Source organism: Ambystoma mexicanum, chromosome 7p, assembly GCF_040938575.1.
Source record: "Ambystoma mexicanum isolate Mex_15411 chromosome 7p, UKY_AmexF1_1, whole genome shotgun sequence".
NCBI classification, from domain to species: Eukaryota; Metazoa; Chordata; class Amphibia; order Caudata; family Ambystomatidae; genus Ambystoma; species Ambystoma mexicanum.
This window is the reverse complement of record NC_090939.1, coordinates 387,544,922-387,562,168: the sequence shown is the minus strand read 5'-3', so window position 1 is coordinate 387,562,168 and position 17,247 is coordinate 387,544,922.

Genomic DNA, 17,247 nt, shown 5'->3' with positions numbered 1-17,247 from the left:
GCTAACTTTCTGGCACTGACTCCAATGAGTGTGTATGTATTACATAGTGTGTTGCTTGTGTGGTGTTTTACTATAGCATTTCATGATTCATTTGTTTTGTTATTGGGCCTATAACAATTAGTATAGTTTTGTATACTACTGTCTAATTGTAACTCTTGATGTTTCACTGTGTATGCTCTTTGGAGACCCCTGATCATCCTCACTCCTCCTGAGATTAAGGGGTCGATTCATGGAAATAATGTGCGCCGAAAATTCTCGCGCAGAGGTGCCAAAACGTGCAAATCGCAGTAAAAGTGCGAAAATCGCAGTGCAAGTGCGAAAATCGCAGGGAAACCAGCGCACATCGATTCATGGAAGTCCGTGCGCGAGAAAAACATTGGATGTGCGCTAAAAATGTGCGCCGCGCACGCCGGCGCACAGGTCATCCAACAGCGTGCGCCACGGCCACTGCGAAATCGCACATAGCGCGGCACACATCACAAAAGTAGGCAGAACACGGGGCGTAACACTCGGAATGGGGAACAATGCGTGAAAATATGGGCGTCACGGGGGAAGTACAGGAGGCAAGTGCGCGGAACGCCCACACGCTCGCCTACAACCCGTATTCATGGAATCGAATAGGGCAAACCAGCGCACGGTCAAAGACGCGCACAGGGCCAAACAAGTATGCCACAAGAAAGCAGGCGGTAGCGCCCCTGCGACTGAAAAAAATGTGCGCCAAAATGTGCGCTAACAAAAAGCACCCATATACAGCCATGATGAATGGACCATACAGTGGCCCTCTAGGACAAATGAGGTGCAAAGGGGCACCGACAAACACGGACACCCGCTGTGTGAAAAATAGCGTGTGCGCGTGTTCCTGGGTGCGTGGGAAATTCCACAAGCGATTGGCCTGGGTACGTGTACTTCGGGGTGCGCGGGAAGTTCCACAAGCGATTAGCCTGGGTACGTGTACTACAGGGTGCGCGAGAAGTTCCACACGCGATTGGCCTGGGTAGGTGTACTTCGGGGTGCGCGGGAAGTTCCACACGCGATTGGCCTGGGTACGTGTACTTCGGGGTGCGCGGGAAGTTCCACACGCGATTAGCCTGGGTACGTGTACTACGGGGTGCGCGGGAAGTTCCACACGCGATTGGCCTGGGTACGTGTACTTCGGGGGGTGCGCGGGAAGTTCCACACGCGATTGGCCTGGGTACGTGTACTTCGGGGTGCGCGGGAAGTTCCACACGCGATTGGCCTGGGAACGTGTATTCCGAGGTGCGCGGGAAGATTCACACACAATTTCAGCAGGGTACGTGTATTTCGGTGGTGCCGGGGAATGCTACATGTGATTTGGCCATGTGGGTCCTCCCAGGTGTTCCCTCTACACCCTCCACGGCCCCTGCAGGCAGCCCACACCACAGGGTACTACCCTGCACCCCTGCTCATGTCCCACAGGCAACCCATCCACCATGGCCATGCCCACCAGCTAACCCACATGTCACCTTGCACTACTGATCACCAACACATGTCTCCCATCACCCCCACCCCCCAGCCACCAGGGGCAGCCTCCACCAGGCCCCCACTCATGTCTGTCACCACCCCACCCCCCAGCAGTGCAGGGGCAGCCTCCACCAGGCCCCCACTCATGTCTCCCATCACCCCCACCCCCCAGCCACCAGGGGCAGCCACCACCAGGCCCCCTATCATGTCTCCCATCACCCCCACCCCCCAGCCACCAGGGGCAGCCTCCACCAGGCCCCCACCCATGTCTAGCACCACCACCACCCCCCAGCAGTGCAGGGGCAGCCTCCACCAGGACCCCACTCATGTCTACCACCATCCCCACCCCCCAGCAGTGCAGGGGCAGCCTCCACCAGGCCCCCACTCATGTCCCCTATCACCCCCACCCCCCAGCCACCAGGGGCAGCCTCCACCAGGCCCCCACCCATGTCTACCACCACCCCCACCCCCCAGCAGTGCAGGGGCAGCCTCCACCAGGCCCCCACTCATGTCTACCACCACCCCCACCCCCCAGCAGTGCAGGGGCAGCCTCCACCAGGCCCCCACCCATGTCTACCGCCACCCCCACCCCCCATCAGTGCAGGGGCAGCCTCCACCAGGCCCCCACTCATGTCCCATATCACCCCCACCCCCCAGCCACCAGGGGCAGCCTCCACCAGGCCCCCACTCATGTCTCCCATCACCCCCACCCCCCAGCCACCAGGGGCAGCCTCCACCAGGCCCCCACTCATGTCCAACTCATGTCTCCCTGCACCCCCACCCCCCAGCCACCAGGGGCAGCCTCCACCAGGCCCCCACTCACGTCTGCCACCACCCCCAGCCACCAGGGACAGCCTCCACCAGGCCCCCAATCATGTCTCCCATCACCCCCACCCCCAGCAGTGCAGGGGCAGCCTCCACCAGGCCCCCACCCATGTCTACCACCACCCCCACCCCCTAGCAGTGCAGGGGCAGCCTCCACCAGGCCCCCACTGATGTCCCCTATCACCCCCACCCCCCAGCCACCAGGGGCAGCCTCCACCAGGCCCCCACTCATGTCCAACTCATGTCTCCCTGCACCCCACCCCCCCAGCCATCAGGGGCAGCCTCCACCAGGCCCCCACTCACGTCTACCACCACCCCCCAGCCACCAGGGGCAGCCTCCACCAGGCCCCCACTCATGTCTCCCATCACCCCCACCCCCCAGCAGTGCAGGGGCAGCCTCCACCAGGCCCCCACTCATGTCTATCACCACCCCCACCCCCCAGCCACCAGGGGCAGCCTCCACCAGGCCCCCACCCATGAATACCACCACCCCCACCCCACAGCAGTGCAGGGGCAGCCTCCACCAGGCCCCCACTCATGTCTACCACCACCCCCACCCCCCAGCAGTGCAGGGGCAGCCCCACCAGGCCCCCACTCATGTCTACCACCACCCCCACCCCCCAGCAGTGCAGGGGCAGCCTCCACCAGGCCCCCACTCATGTCTCCCATCACCCCCACCCCCCAGCAGTGCAGGGGCAGCCTCCACCAGGCCCCCACTCATGTCTTCCATCACCCCCACCTCTCAGCAGTGCACGGGCAGCCTCCACCAGGCCCCCACCCATGTCTACCACCACCCCTACCCCCCAGCAGTGCAGGGGCAGCCTCCAACAGGCCCCCACTCATGTCTACCACCACCCCCATCCCCCAGCAGTGCAGGGGCAGCCCCACCAGGCCCCCACTCATGTCTACCACCACCCCCACCCCCCAGCAGTGCAAGGGCAGCCTCCACCAGGCCCCCACTCATGTCCACTATCACCCCCACCCCCCAGCCACCAGGGGCAGCCTCCACCAGGCCCCCACACATGTCCCCTATCACCCCCACCCCCCAGCAGTGCAGGGGCAGCCTCCACCAGGCCCCCACTCATGTCTACCACCACCCCCACCCCCCAGCCACCAGGGGCAGCCTCCACCAGGCCCCCACTCATGTCTCCTATCACCCCCACCACCCAGCCACCAGGGGCAGCCTCCACCAGGCCCCCACTCACGTCTACCACCACCCCAACCCCCCAGCCACCAGGGGCAGCCTCCACCAGCCCCCACTCACGTCTACCACCACCCTCACCCCCCAGTCACCAGGGGCAGGTTCCACCAGGCCCCCACTCATGTCTCCCATCACCCCCACCCTACAGCCGTGCGATTGGCCTGGGTACGTGTACTTAGGGGTGCGCGGGAAGTTCCACACGCGATTGGCCTGGGTACGTGTACTTCGGGGTGCGCAGGAAGTTCCACACGCGATTGGCCTGGGTACGTGTACTTCGGGGTGCGCAGGAAGTTCCACACGCGATTGGCCTGGGTACGTGTACTTCGGGGTGCGCGTCAACTTCCACACGCGACTGGGCCTGTGAGAGTGGGGTACATGTATTCCAGGGGTGGGCGGGAATATTTACCCGCGACTGGGCCTGGGAGAGTGTGCTATGTGTATTCCTGGGGTGGGCGGGAAGATTCACACGTTCGACTACGACATGCCAAAAAATAAATGGTCCAATCCTGAAACACGTACGCCAGCATGAAGCAGGCATACGTCGACCCGCGCAGCATAAAAGTGTGCGCAAACAACAAACAAGCTCATATGCCAGGATGAATGTACCGTTCCTAGCAGCAGTGGCCGTGGGTTACCAAAGGAGGAGGAGGAGGATAGTGAGGGCCCGAATTTTCACTCCCAGAACCAGCCTTTTTGGGATGCCTGATGACCAGGTGTATGGGAGGTACAGGTTTCCACCACACATAATACTGGACCTGGTCAGTGAATGGGAGGATGACCTCACATCACCCACCCTGTGCTCCCAAGCACTCAGCCCCCTGGAGAAGGTCCTCAATGTACTGCACTTCTTGGCCACAGGAGCATTTCAGCGGACAAGTGCCATAGTGGGTGGGGTGTCACAGGCCACGCAGTCACGCTGCCTACACCAGGTCTTGAACATCATCACTGCACGCCCATCAGTCCGTAGGCACATATACATGCCCAGGACACCTGCAGAAAGGCAGGCTGCCACCCTCGATTTCTACGGTGTGGCACAATTCCCAAAAGTGCTAGGTGCCATTGACTGCACCCATGTGGCACTAAGTCCCCCCAGGGCATCTGAGCACATCTATAGGAACCGCAAGCACTGGCATTCCATCAACGTGCAGGTAGTATGTAATGCTAAGGGAATCATCACCTCAGTATATGCCAACTATCCAGGGTCCACCCACGACAGCTTCATTTACCGAATGTCTACCCTAAGCCGGGACCTAGAAGCTCGTCGGCATGGCGATATATGGCTGCTTGGTGAGTATGAATGCCACTGCACATGCATGCATGTCAGATGCAGAGTTATGTCACTACCCCAATAATGATACCCATCACCTCCTCACCAGGGGACAGTCCCTACCCTCTGAGCACCCACATGATGACGCCAATTCGGAACCCCATCACGCCTCCAGAGGTAAGATACAACACAGCCCATATTGCAACCCGAGGCATAGTGGAGCGCACATTCGGAGTGCTCAAGTCACGCTTTCGCTCCCTTGACCGTTCTGGCGGGCAGCTGTTATATGCGCCCCCAGTAGTGTGCAGGATCATAGTGGCAGCATGTGTCCTGCACAATGTTGCAACACGCCGGGGCCTGGCTGTGGACATGGTTGTGCCCCCTCATCCCCAACCACATGCACGCCCGCTGCGCATGGGAGGGGAGAGGGCACGGGGTGAGGCAGCCCGTACGCAGCTGGTGGCTAATTACTTCACATAGAAATCACACCCCAGTGGAGTGCACACAGGCCTGGCACATACCATCTGATAAGCAATGATGACTCGACCTGACAATTAAGACGAACAAAGGGACAGTCAACTGTCAGAACTATAGCAGCCTGAGATCGTTCACGTGGAATTGTCACAATGTGTGCATCCCTACCTACACAAACACCACCAATGCAGTGTCATCAAAAGACACTTCCATGCTGCAGAAATGAATACCCACTCGCAAAATACTACATGAAAACAGTGCCATGTCACCCAACCCCTCCCCGGCATGGCCACACAACACACCATGGCATGTCATGCAATGTGAGAGGAAAGAAATTAATCCCCACAACATGCCCCAAGTGTCACCAGCTACAGTGTCCCTAATGGAAACATGTCCACACATGAAATGCTCACAGTAATGCAGGACCTACAACCCACATTACCAAATACTTACCAAGAATACCAATCACCTACACAACCTCCAACCTACCTTAAACATGACATTACAGACTTAAAAATTTGCTAGCCTCACTACCTGATGATGACAGCCCTCCGGACACTTACAAGTATACAGTGTTAGCGCCACTCAAGAGTGTAGGTGCACTGCTTACAACATGGACTCCAGTTCCAAGGTGGACCACATTGTGAAGACATGAGGAATGGACCTGCAAATTAGGAGGATGAGATGGATGCAGAGGCAGATATCAATACACTATGCAGTGTACAATACAACAACAATATGCACTATGAATGTATACACAGTATTGACTACAGACTGCCCACACAGCTCATGGGAGTCCAATGTCACCATGTACGTCAATGTCACTTGGGCACACCCTTTGCAAGCCCATGGAAACGGGAAGCAGGAGGGGTGTGTGTGACAAAAACCCAAGCATCTGAACCACATCCATGACAAGCCTGCATGTGCCCAGCCACAATGCAGCGAATGCCCACGGGAGCCACACAAGGCAACACACTGTCCCAAAAAATAAAAATCAAAATAAAAATAAAAAAAATCAAAAATCAAAAATGGCCATTAATGGGCCCGGCGGGGTGGGGGAGGCCACCCAGGAGGTCCGAGGACAGGATGCACACCAAAACCCACCTGTGTGGATCTTGCGGAAAAAAAACACCTCCATGGGCTCATGGCCTACACGGCTACCCTATTGTGGGAGTATCACTGCTGTCGCTCTCCTCACCCTCTGCAGCTGCATCAGGAGGTGGTGGCACTATGGGAGGCAGCCCACGCAAAGCCCTAGTCTGTTCCTCCATGGCTGCAAGCATGCGGGTGTGGTAGGTCTCGTTCTGGAGGATAAGTGTGCAGAGGTCCCCATGCAACAACTCACGGGATGCCCGGTCCTCCACCCTAGTTGCCTGCATCTCAGCTGAGAGCGTACGGGTGAGACGCTCCAGCTGCTGTTCTGTCCTTCTGTTTGTTGAAGCCTCAAGCTCAACAAGAGTCGTCCTGAGGTGAAGGAGTTCCACCCTCAGGGCTTCCCTGTGGCCCTGGGACTCTATGGAGATGGCTTCCTGCAGAGTCACCAGTGCCGCCCGCCTGTCCCTGTCGGACGCCAACATGTCCTCCCTGTGTGACTGGCAGATGGAGTCGGTTGCCTGCTGAAGTCGCTCCATCAGCCTTTCGGGGGGGACAATGGAAGTGGCCACCCTATCCATGGCCTGAGCCATCATCTCTGATGATGCTGCCTGTTGGGTTGCCATACCGTATATGGATTGCTCCCATGCGGTATTGCCAGGTGGCTGACGGCCACCACGTCGGCAGGGCACCACACCTGTCTGGGGCAAGGCGAACTGCGCCTTGCTGTGCCGGCACTGCCTGAGGCTGCAGGACTGCATTCCCCCTCTGATCTGCTGGCCCAGGAACAGGATCAGATGTCGCTGAGTGTGACCCTGCATCCGTAACCACCAAAGGCGTACCTGCCAACACTGACATCCCCATTGAGGTTCTAACCCTGGTGCAGGTGGGTCGGACAGAACAGAATCCCTCCCAGGAACACTCACCTGCGACGGCACATAGGTCTCATCATCCGAATCGACACCTGAATACAGCTCGGGGGAGGTGCAGCCAGAGACACCCCTTGAGAGCACGACCTGCAGCAGTTGTGGGTTCTCACCCACCACCACACCACGTCTCTCACTGGTGGTCGGTCGGCCCTCAGACCCCTCCTGGGTCTGCACCATCTCCACAACCCCAGCAGTATCAAGTGCGTCATCCCCTGCAAAGACATAAAAGAAAACAAATGGAAACAGGCATTAGCACTATGGCACACAATTAGGGCTGAGAGGCTACAGAAACAGTACTTGATTGACACATGTCCCACATGACTAAAACCCTCCCATGCATGCACCGTCACTGCGTATGATGGGGAGGCAGATGGCACACATTGATGACACCAAGATGGAAGATGAACACATTTGCTGCATGCTGCCTAGCAGTTGCATCACACATTGGCCAGTGATTGGCAGGTCAAATACACATGCCATCACACAGATGGCATGTACCCTAGCCATGAAGTGAAGAGGGAGAGGAGGTCACAAATTGTTCATTCAGTCCAGTTTGCTCATATAATTGATTTTTTCATTGAAATGGTTCAAATGTTTAACCTGCAGCTGCCAGTCCAAAATGGTCCTATAGCACAGGGACATGTCTAAACTAATCATGTCCAGGAAACTAAGCCAGTCCACTGTACCATAGCCATGTCATACATGTGACAATAGGACTGAGAAATCCCGAGTAAAAGTGGTGGTATGCAAACAATCTGCCTGAATAAACAGAGGTAAATAAGCAACAATGTTGTGGCAAGATGACACTCCAAGGGCAACTGGCGTGGTGTTGGGCTGGATGTCTAATGTTGGCAGAAGGGATGCTGCTATACCCAAATGCTGGTGCCAAGAATGTATAGGAAGAGGCACATGGGTGACCCGAACCACTCAGGCACACACACCCTCACCTGGCACCCAAACAGAAGCCCTCCCACACACACCATGCACATGGATGACACACACATGCATGTGCACTCACCGGACAATGCCTTGTAATCTGCCAGTTCTCCCACGCCTTGGATCTGTTCCTCCGTGACGTAGGTCCCAGCAACCTGCTCATGTGGAGTGAGTTCTATGTCGTCTGCTGGAGACCCACCTCCAGTCACTAGAGTTGCGGCATGACTTGAGGCCAGCTTATTCTTTGCCCTGCGCTTCAGGTCATTCCAGCGCTTGTAGCATTCATTAGCTGTGCGCCTCACGATTCCAAGGGCACTTATGATGTCCGCAATGGTCTGCCAGTGTGCCTGACATTGTGCAGGTGTGGTCTTGGATCCTGCAACAATCACCATTTCGCGGTCATGTGCGGACACATACTCTACAAGTGCATTGAGTTCGGCCTCATTGAAGCTGGGCTTCCTTGACGAACCGGACTGTGTAGCCGTGTCTGGGGCATCAGCCTCTACTGGACGAGCACTCTTCCTCTTCCGCTTGGAAGGTGGTGGGGATCCTGAGTGTCCTACGCCGCTCTGGACACTAGGGGCAGGAGCGTGGGATTGCACACTCAGCATGGGAGTTGGTGCAGGCATTAGCTCAAGTGTGATGGTGTCAGGGGGAATGTCAGCATGATGGACTTGGACCGACACTGTCCTGGCTGGGTGTGTGAGAGGTGGGGTGGATGGAGCCGCAGCTGCCCCTGCAGCCTCCCCAGCCTGCCTACGCGGGGCAGCAGATGACCTAGCTGCCCCTGATCCACGTGGCCTGATGACACCAACGTTCACCGGTGCATGTGGCCTAGACCTGCTGACCTGGAAGTCAGCCATGGAGTCACCCTGTGCCAGGTCTGGTTCCACAGTGGGCTGGTCCAACAAGGGCTGAGCATGGATGGTGTCAGCCACGTTGACCTCAACCGGGGGGGGGGGCATGGGTGTCCCTGACTGCTCCTCCACACATGGGGGGCTAGGGGCACCCTGCAAGTCACGGCCACGTCCCCTACTTGATCCACCACGGCCACCACTTGGGGCTCGGCCACCTTTGCCACCTTTACGGCTTGGTCGCCTCCCAGCCATGGCACTGATGTTATTGTGCATATTGGAGTCAATGTGAACTATTGTCCTGGGCAATTGGGGGTCAAAGGGGTTGGGTACCAGATGGTAATCGTACCCTAGTGCTCTAGCAAGGCTGTATGTCACCCCTGGGGAAAGATGACGGATCACGCAACGGACAGGCACCCCAAAAAAGGGAAGTAAGGTGCACGCAACCCCTCCTAGACCACGTGCGTGGAAAAATAAACCTGCACTACGCTGTGGCACCCAGAAACACAAGAATGAACATATGCGTGTCACACGCAGCCTAGAATGACCTCTGAAGGGGTACGCGACACACAGAGGCAAGCACAGATGTTAAATACGTGCGCGACTCACCGTCTGCCAGGAACAAAAGCGTGAAAAATATGCGCGGGTGCGCGTTGGCAACACCCCCGCCAAAAGAAGAATTGTACGCTGTCTGAGGAGACAGGACAACAGTAGAAGGGAACGCTGTTAGAGGAAACAGGCCCAGGAAAAAGAGGAAAAGAGAAAAAGCTGTCAGAGGTAACAGGGAGTACGAACTGGCAAGGCTGTGAAGTAAATCATGTGTGAACCGACAAGAAGTACAGATTTCACCCACTCGCTCTCCACGAAAAGCACGTACAAGGAAATGGCGTTCTACACGTACCTTTTATACACACGTCACAGACGCGCATACGTGATGAGGCCATTTCCACCAATTACGCGCTTTGACACTCGGACGTGTATCTCTTCATTTTTACACACGCCATTCTCTACGGCAATGCGCGTGACGTCACAGCTGCGCATGGTGGCCTTTGGGCCAATGAAATCGCATATGCGAGCACACGTGGTAAAACTGCACGTCCGAGTGTCATCGCGTGTAATCGGAGGGAATTGAGCGTACACCCGATTGGCCTGGGTACGTGTATTTCTGGGGTGCGCAGGAAGTTTCACACGCGATTGGTGGAAATCCACGTGTGCTCTGTCATCACATGTAATGAGGGAAACACCGGCGTGCGTCACGTCACAGACGCGCTTACGCGCTAAGGGCCTTTGGTCCAAGGAAATCGCATATGCGTGCTGACGTGTATATGCGCTAAGGGCCTTTCCTCGATTTACACGCAGACGTGCAGGATTTTCACGTGCCAAATCACTCCGTATCAAGCTGGCCACGCGTAAGCACACGGAAGACCACGCTCCTTCCCAGAAGGCCGAATTACTGCCCCCCAGAGCCCCGAGCACGCTCCCACCTGCCATCTGCTGCTGCCTGACTGACTGCTGCCCACATGCCCTGTCATTTGCTGCCTGCACATCAGCCAGGGGTTCTGTTGCTGTGACCACCCCTGCTGGAACCGAAGACTCCCGACTGGGATTCCATCGCTCCACAGCCCAGCCCCAGGACCCAGTTGCCCACCCACTCCTGCCTCTGGGGTTGTCATGTCGGGCACTGCAACATCTGGCACCACTGACAACCCCCGGCCAGAGAGGCAGAGGGGCACCAGCTTCAGTGCCAGGGAAGTTGGTGTCCTGGTGGAGCAAGTCCTGGGGCAGTATGATGCCCTCTACGGAAGTGTGCGCGCCGACAAGGAAGGACGGACTCGGATCTGGACGGACATCGTGACTTCCATCAACGCGGAGGGTGTGGCAGTCCGCGACTTCCAACATGTCAAGAAGCGCTGGGAGGACTTCAGGTCCAGGACCCTGAACAAGGCCCGGCACCTCTTGAAGGCAGCGGATGCTAAGGGGCGCCGGGGACACTTGTCGGAAGATCAGATGAGGGTCCTGGAACGTATATCCCCAGCGCTCCACGTCCAGGTCCTTGAGAGGCTGACCCGTCTGGAGTCGAGCGGTAAGTGTACATGCATCATGATTGTAAGCTGTGCGTGTGGTGATGTGCCAGTAGTGTGCCGGTTGCACATCTGTTTGTATGGGGCCGAGTATGGGTGGGGGTGTACAGGACCGTGAGGCTAACACATGCAAGGGCTGTCATGTTTGAGACATGGATGGTGCTTGTGTGTATAGGCTTGCATGCCAAATGCAGTTGTGTGGGCACACATGTTTGGATGAATGTGTATGTAAGTGGGCATGTTCGTGATGTCACGCATGTATGTTGTTTTCAGCTGCATGTATCAGCACTGTGTACATGTGCATGTGTGTGTATTTGACAAGGGTGCAACAGTGAGGCAACATGGCTGCATGTGACAGCGGGATGTGGAAGCCTGATTGGCAGATGTGACATGGATGCCCATCGGAACACTGTGACAGTTGGCTGAGGTATACACATGCATGCAAGTGTGGTGGTGTGCGTGCATGTGTAGTGCACTCCCTGTGTTGCATGTGATGTCTGGCTCACCTTTGCCTGCTCATGCTGTTGTATGTGTATGGATGGTGCTGGCAGTTGCGATGTGGCTGTGGTATGGCTCATGTGTGCAAGTTGAAATGACATGTGTGTTGCCGATTGTGATGCCATGTCTGAGGTTTGCCAATGCCACTCATGTGCAACTGTCATGTGTGTATGTGTCCATTGTAAAGTGCCCTGATGCCTGTGTTTTATTTCTCCCTGTCTGCAGCGTCAACTGATGAAGAGGGTGGAGAAGGTGCTGTGGAGCACAGCGGCAGGGATTGCACTGCCAGCCGGAGACGCAAGGCCCGGCTCCCCTCCCAGGTTGTGATCTCGTCGGGGAGTGAGGAGTCCGGTGCCGCGTCCCAGGCCGCAGCTGCCGGCGGGAGGTCCAAGAGGCGGAGGTCGGAGTTGGACTCCTCGGCAGCAGAAGGGGCAGTTGGGACCCCACAGGGCCCAACGGGGGAAGATGGCATGGAGTCATCCAGGTTGGTGGAGGAGGAGGCCGTGCAAGCAACAGAGATGGGGTCTGGAGGTGGGGATTCCACTGGTGCTAGTGGTGCAGTGCAGGACCAGGGACAAGAGGCAGCACAGGTCGCCGCGGAGGTGCCTGTGTGCAATCCTGTCCCTGATCCTGTCACTGCATCATCTTGCACCAGCAGGGATGCCTACGTCCAGACCCGTTTTCAGGCAGGGGATGAGCTCATGACAACTGGCCTTCCTCTGCCTGCGGACGTGGCTATCCGGGTCCGGGTTGAGCCTGTCCTGACTGGTGTGGCGTTGCGTCAACGGGCCATGCAAGGTGACCTGCAGTCATTTCATGAGGAGACTGCATGTCATCTCGAATGGCTCGTTCACCGCGTCGGCCTACTGGGACAGGTCACCCAGGCCGGATTCCTCCGTTTGATGGGGCTTGCTATGATCCCCTCCTCAACTGAACCCCCTATGCGCCTGTCGTCCTCCGTGCCATCGTCCCACCCATCAGTCACCTGGGTGCCCTGTGGAGCTGCCTCTGGCGGTGCGGCCAGCCTGGTGGAGGCTGCCCCTGGTGGCTGGGGGGTGGGGGTGCAGGGGGACATGTGTGGGAGCCTGGTGGAGGCTGCCCCTGCACTGCTGGGGGGTGGGGGTGATGGGAGACATGAGTGGGGGCCTGGTGGAGGCTGCCCCTGGTGGCTGGGGGGTGGGGGTGCAGGGGGACATGTGTGGGAGCCTGGTGGAGGCTGCCCCTGGTGGCTGGGGGGTGGGGGTGATGGGAGACATGAGTGGGGCCTGGTGGAGGCTGCCCCTGGTGGCTGGGGGGTTGGGGTGATAGGGGACATGAGTGGGGGCCTGGTGGAGGCTGCCCCTGCACTGCTGGGGGGTGGGGGTGATGGGAGACATGAGTGGGGGCCTGGTGGAGGCTGCCCCTGGTGGCTGGGGGCTGGGGGTGATGGGAGACATGAGTGGGGGCCCGGTGGAGGCTGCCCCTGGTGGCTGGGGGGTGGGGGTGATGGGAGACATGAGTGGGGCCTGGTGGAGGCTGCCCCTGGTGGCTGGGGGGTGGGGGTGATAGGGGACATGAGTGGGGGCCTGGTGGAGGCTGCCCCTGCACTGCTGGGGGTTGGGGGTGATAGGGGACATGAGTGGGGGCCTGGTGGAGGCTGCCCCTGGTGGCTGGGGGGTGGGGGTGATAGGGGACATGAGTGGGGGCCTGGTGGAGGCTGCCCCTGCACTGCTGGGGGGTGGGGGTGATAGGGGACATGAGTGGGGGCCTGGTGGAGGCTGCCCCTCCACTGCTTGGGGGTGGGGGTGATGGGAGACATGAGTGGGGGCCTGGTGGCGGCTGCCCCTGGTGGCTGGGTGGTGGGGGTGAAGGGGGACATGTGTGGGATCCTGGTGGAGGCTGCCCCTGCACTGCTGGGGGGGGGGGTGATGGGAGACATGAGTGGGGGCCTGGTGGAGGCTGCCCCTGGTGGCTGGGGGGTGGGGGTGATAGGGGACATGAGTGGGGGCCTGGTGGAGGCTGCCCCTGAACTGCTGGGGGGTGGGGGTGATAGGGGACATGAGTGGGGGCCTGGTGGAGGCTGCCCCTGGTGGCTGGGGGGTGGGGGTGATAGGGGACATGAGTGGGGGCCTGGTGGAGGCTGCCCCTGCACTGCTGGGGGGTGTGGGTGATAGGGGACATGAGTGGGGTCCTGGTGGAGGCTGCCCCTGGTGGCTGGGGGGTGGGGGTGATGGGAGACATGAGTGGGGGCCTGGTGGAGGCTGCCCCTGGTGGCTGGGGGGTGGGGGTGCAGGGGGACATGTGTGGGAGCCTGGTGGAGGCTACCCCTGCACTGCTGGGGGGTGGGGGTGATGGGAGACATGAGTGGGGGCCTGGTGGAGGCTGCCCCTGCACTGCTGGGGGGAGGGGTGATGGGAGACATGAGTGGGGGCCTGGTGGAGGCTGCCCCTGCACTGCCGGGGGGTGGGGGTGGTAGTAGACATGGGTGGGGGCCTGGTGGAGGCTGCCCCTGCACTGCTGGGGAGTGGGGGTGATGGGAGACATGAGTGGGGGCCTGGTGGAGGCTGCCCCTGCACTGCTGGGGGGTGGGGGTGGTGGTAGACATGGGTGGGGGCCTGGTGGACGCTGCCCCTGGTGGCTGGGGTGGTGGGGGTGGTGGTAGACATGAGTGGGGGCCTGGTGGAGGCTGTCCCTGGTGGCTGGGGGGTGGGGTGATGGGAGACATGAGTGGGGGCCTGGTGGAGGCTGCCCCTGGGGGGTGGGGGTGCAGGGGGACATGTGTGGGAGCCTGGTGGAGGCTGCCCCTGCACTGCTGGGGGGTGGGGGTGATGGGAGACATGAGTGGGGCCTGGTGGAGGCTGCCCCTGCACTGCTGGGGGGTGGGGGTGATGGGAGACATGAGTGGGGGCCTGGTGGAGGCTGCCCCTGCACTGCTGGGGGTGGGGGTGGTGGTAGACATGGGTGGGGGCCTGGTGGAGTCTGCCCCTGCACTGCTGGGGGGTGGGGGTGATGGGAGACATGAGTGGGGGCCTGGTGGAGGCTGCCCCTGCACTGCTGGGGGGTGGGGGTGGTGGTAGACATGGGTGGGGGCCTGGTGGAGGCTGTCCCTGGTGGCTGGGGGGTGTGGGTGGTGGTAGACATGAGTGGGGGCCTGGTGGAGGCTGCCCCTGGTGGCTGGGGGGTGGGGGTGATGGGAGACATGAGTGGGGGCCCCGTGGAGGCTGCCCCTGGTGGCTGGGGGTGCAGGGGGACATGCGTTGGTGGGCAGTAGTGCAAGGTGACGTGGGTTGGCTGGGGGGCATGGCCATGGTGGATGGGGTGCCTGCAGGACATGTGCAGGGTAGGCCCCTGTGGTGTGGGCCACCTGCAGGGGCCATGGAGGGTGTAGAGGGAACACCTGGGAGGACCCACACGTGCAATTCACGTGTGGTGCTCCCCGCGCACCCCTGTAATACACGTACCCTGATGGAATCGCGTGTGATACTTCCCGCGCACCCCTGAAATACACGTACCCTGCTGATTTTGCGTGTGACACTTCCCGCGCACCCCTGAAATACACGTACCCTGCTGCTTTTGCGTGTGATACTTCCCGTGCACCCCTGGAATACACGTACCCTGCTGTTTTTGCATGTGATACTTCCCGCGCACCCCTGGAATACACATACCCTGATGGAATCGCGTGTGATACTTCCCGCGCACCCCTGAAATACACGTACCCTGCTGCTTTTGCATGTGATACTTCCCGCGCACCCCTGAGATACACGTACCCTGCTGCTTTTGCATGTGATACTTCCCGTGCACCCCTGGAATACACATACCCTGCTGTTTTTGCGTGTGATACTTCCCGCGCACCCCTGGAATACACGTACCCTGATGGAATCACGTGTGATACTTCCCGCGCACCCCTGAGATACACGTACCCTGCTGCTTTTGCGTGTGATACTTCCCGCGCACCCCTGAAATACACGTACCCTGCTGTTTTTGCGTGTGATACTTCCCGCGCACCCCTGGAATACACGTACCCTGATGGAATTGCGTGTGATACTTCCCGCGCACCCCTAAAATAGACGTACCCTGCTGCTTTTGCGTGTGATACTTCCCGCGCACCCCTGAAATACACGCACCCCGCTGTTTTTGCGTGTGATACTTCCCGCGCACCCATGGAATACACATACCCTGATGGAATCGCGTGTGATACTTCCCGCGCACCCCTGAGTTACACGTACCCTGCTGCTTTTGCGTGTGATACTTCCCGTGCACCCCTGGAATACACGTACCCTGCTGTTTTTGCGTGTGATACCTCCGCACACCCCTGGAATACACGTACCCTGATGGAATCACGTGTGATACTTCCCGTGCACCTCTGAGATACACGTACCCTGCTGCTTTTGCGTGTGATACTTCCCGCGCACCCCTGAAATGCACGTACCCTGCTGTTTTTGCGTGTGATACTTCCCGCGCACCCCTGGAATACAAGTACCCTGATGGAATCACGTGTGATACTTCCCACGCACCCCTGATGCACACGTACACAGGACAATCGCGAGTGGAACTTCCCGCGAACCACTGAAATACACGTTCCCCGCTTGGCGCTCGCTGTTTGCCAGCCTTTTGAACTGGTCCAGTGTTAGCGCAGCCCTTTGCGATTATTTGGGGATTTTGGAGGCTTTTCCTTGCGCGAGGGCGTTCTTGGGGGCGTAACTGGTGCTGCTGCAGGGTAGCTGCGCCACGCTGCTCCACGGCTGGTTTTGGATGCGAAAATCCATGAATACGCTGTGCATGGAAATCGATTTTAGCGCACGCGGCTGGTGCAGACATTCGCACGGGCACGCTGTGCGCCAGCCGCGTGCGCCACTTTTGTGCAATTTTCTATGAATTACCCTCCAAGCCTTTACTGATCTCCAAGCTACAGTGAATTGGTCTGGCTATCCAGACCAGTCCAGAAGTGTTCCCTGTTCATCTTGCAAGGGTGGCCTCCTAAACATTTATCCACCAGGCCAGAGTTTAGAAATCCATTTGAACACAGTGTACCAAGTAATCACATTTATGTTTGCTTTTACCTTTGATACAAAGTAAAGAAATGCCATGACACACAAAGAATATATGGCTAGAGCCACCAATGTAAGCCTGTCTAGCCATGTAATACCACTCATTATGTTTGCTTTACCTTTGGTGTCAAGAAAAAAGTAACAAATACCATGCCAAAGTGAGAAAGTAAATGCACACTGACACCATCGGCCAAAATAGACAAATAATATCACTTACCATGTCTGTGTTACCCTTGATTCCAAGTAAAAAATTCCATGCCACATTAAGAAAGTATACGCAGACTGACAATACTACTCAATGGAGGCCAAACTAGATAGGTAAGAACACATATTATGTTTACATGTACCTTGACCCCAAATAAACAATGCCACGCCACAATCAGAAAGTGTATGAATACTGGCCCCACTAGTGTAGGGCAGGTAATAATTCTAATTATTATAATTAATTATGATTGGTTATTTATAACACGCTTAATACCCAGAGGTTTCTTAGAACGACACGGCGGAACCTAAGGCGAGTCCATTATCCCTGAGCTATCCGCCTGGCCCAATAACACTTATCATTTTTGCATTACCCTTGA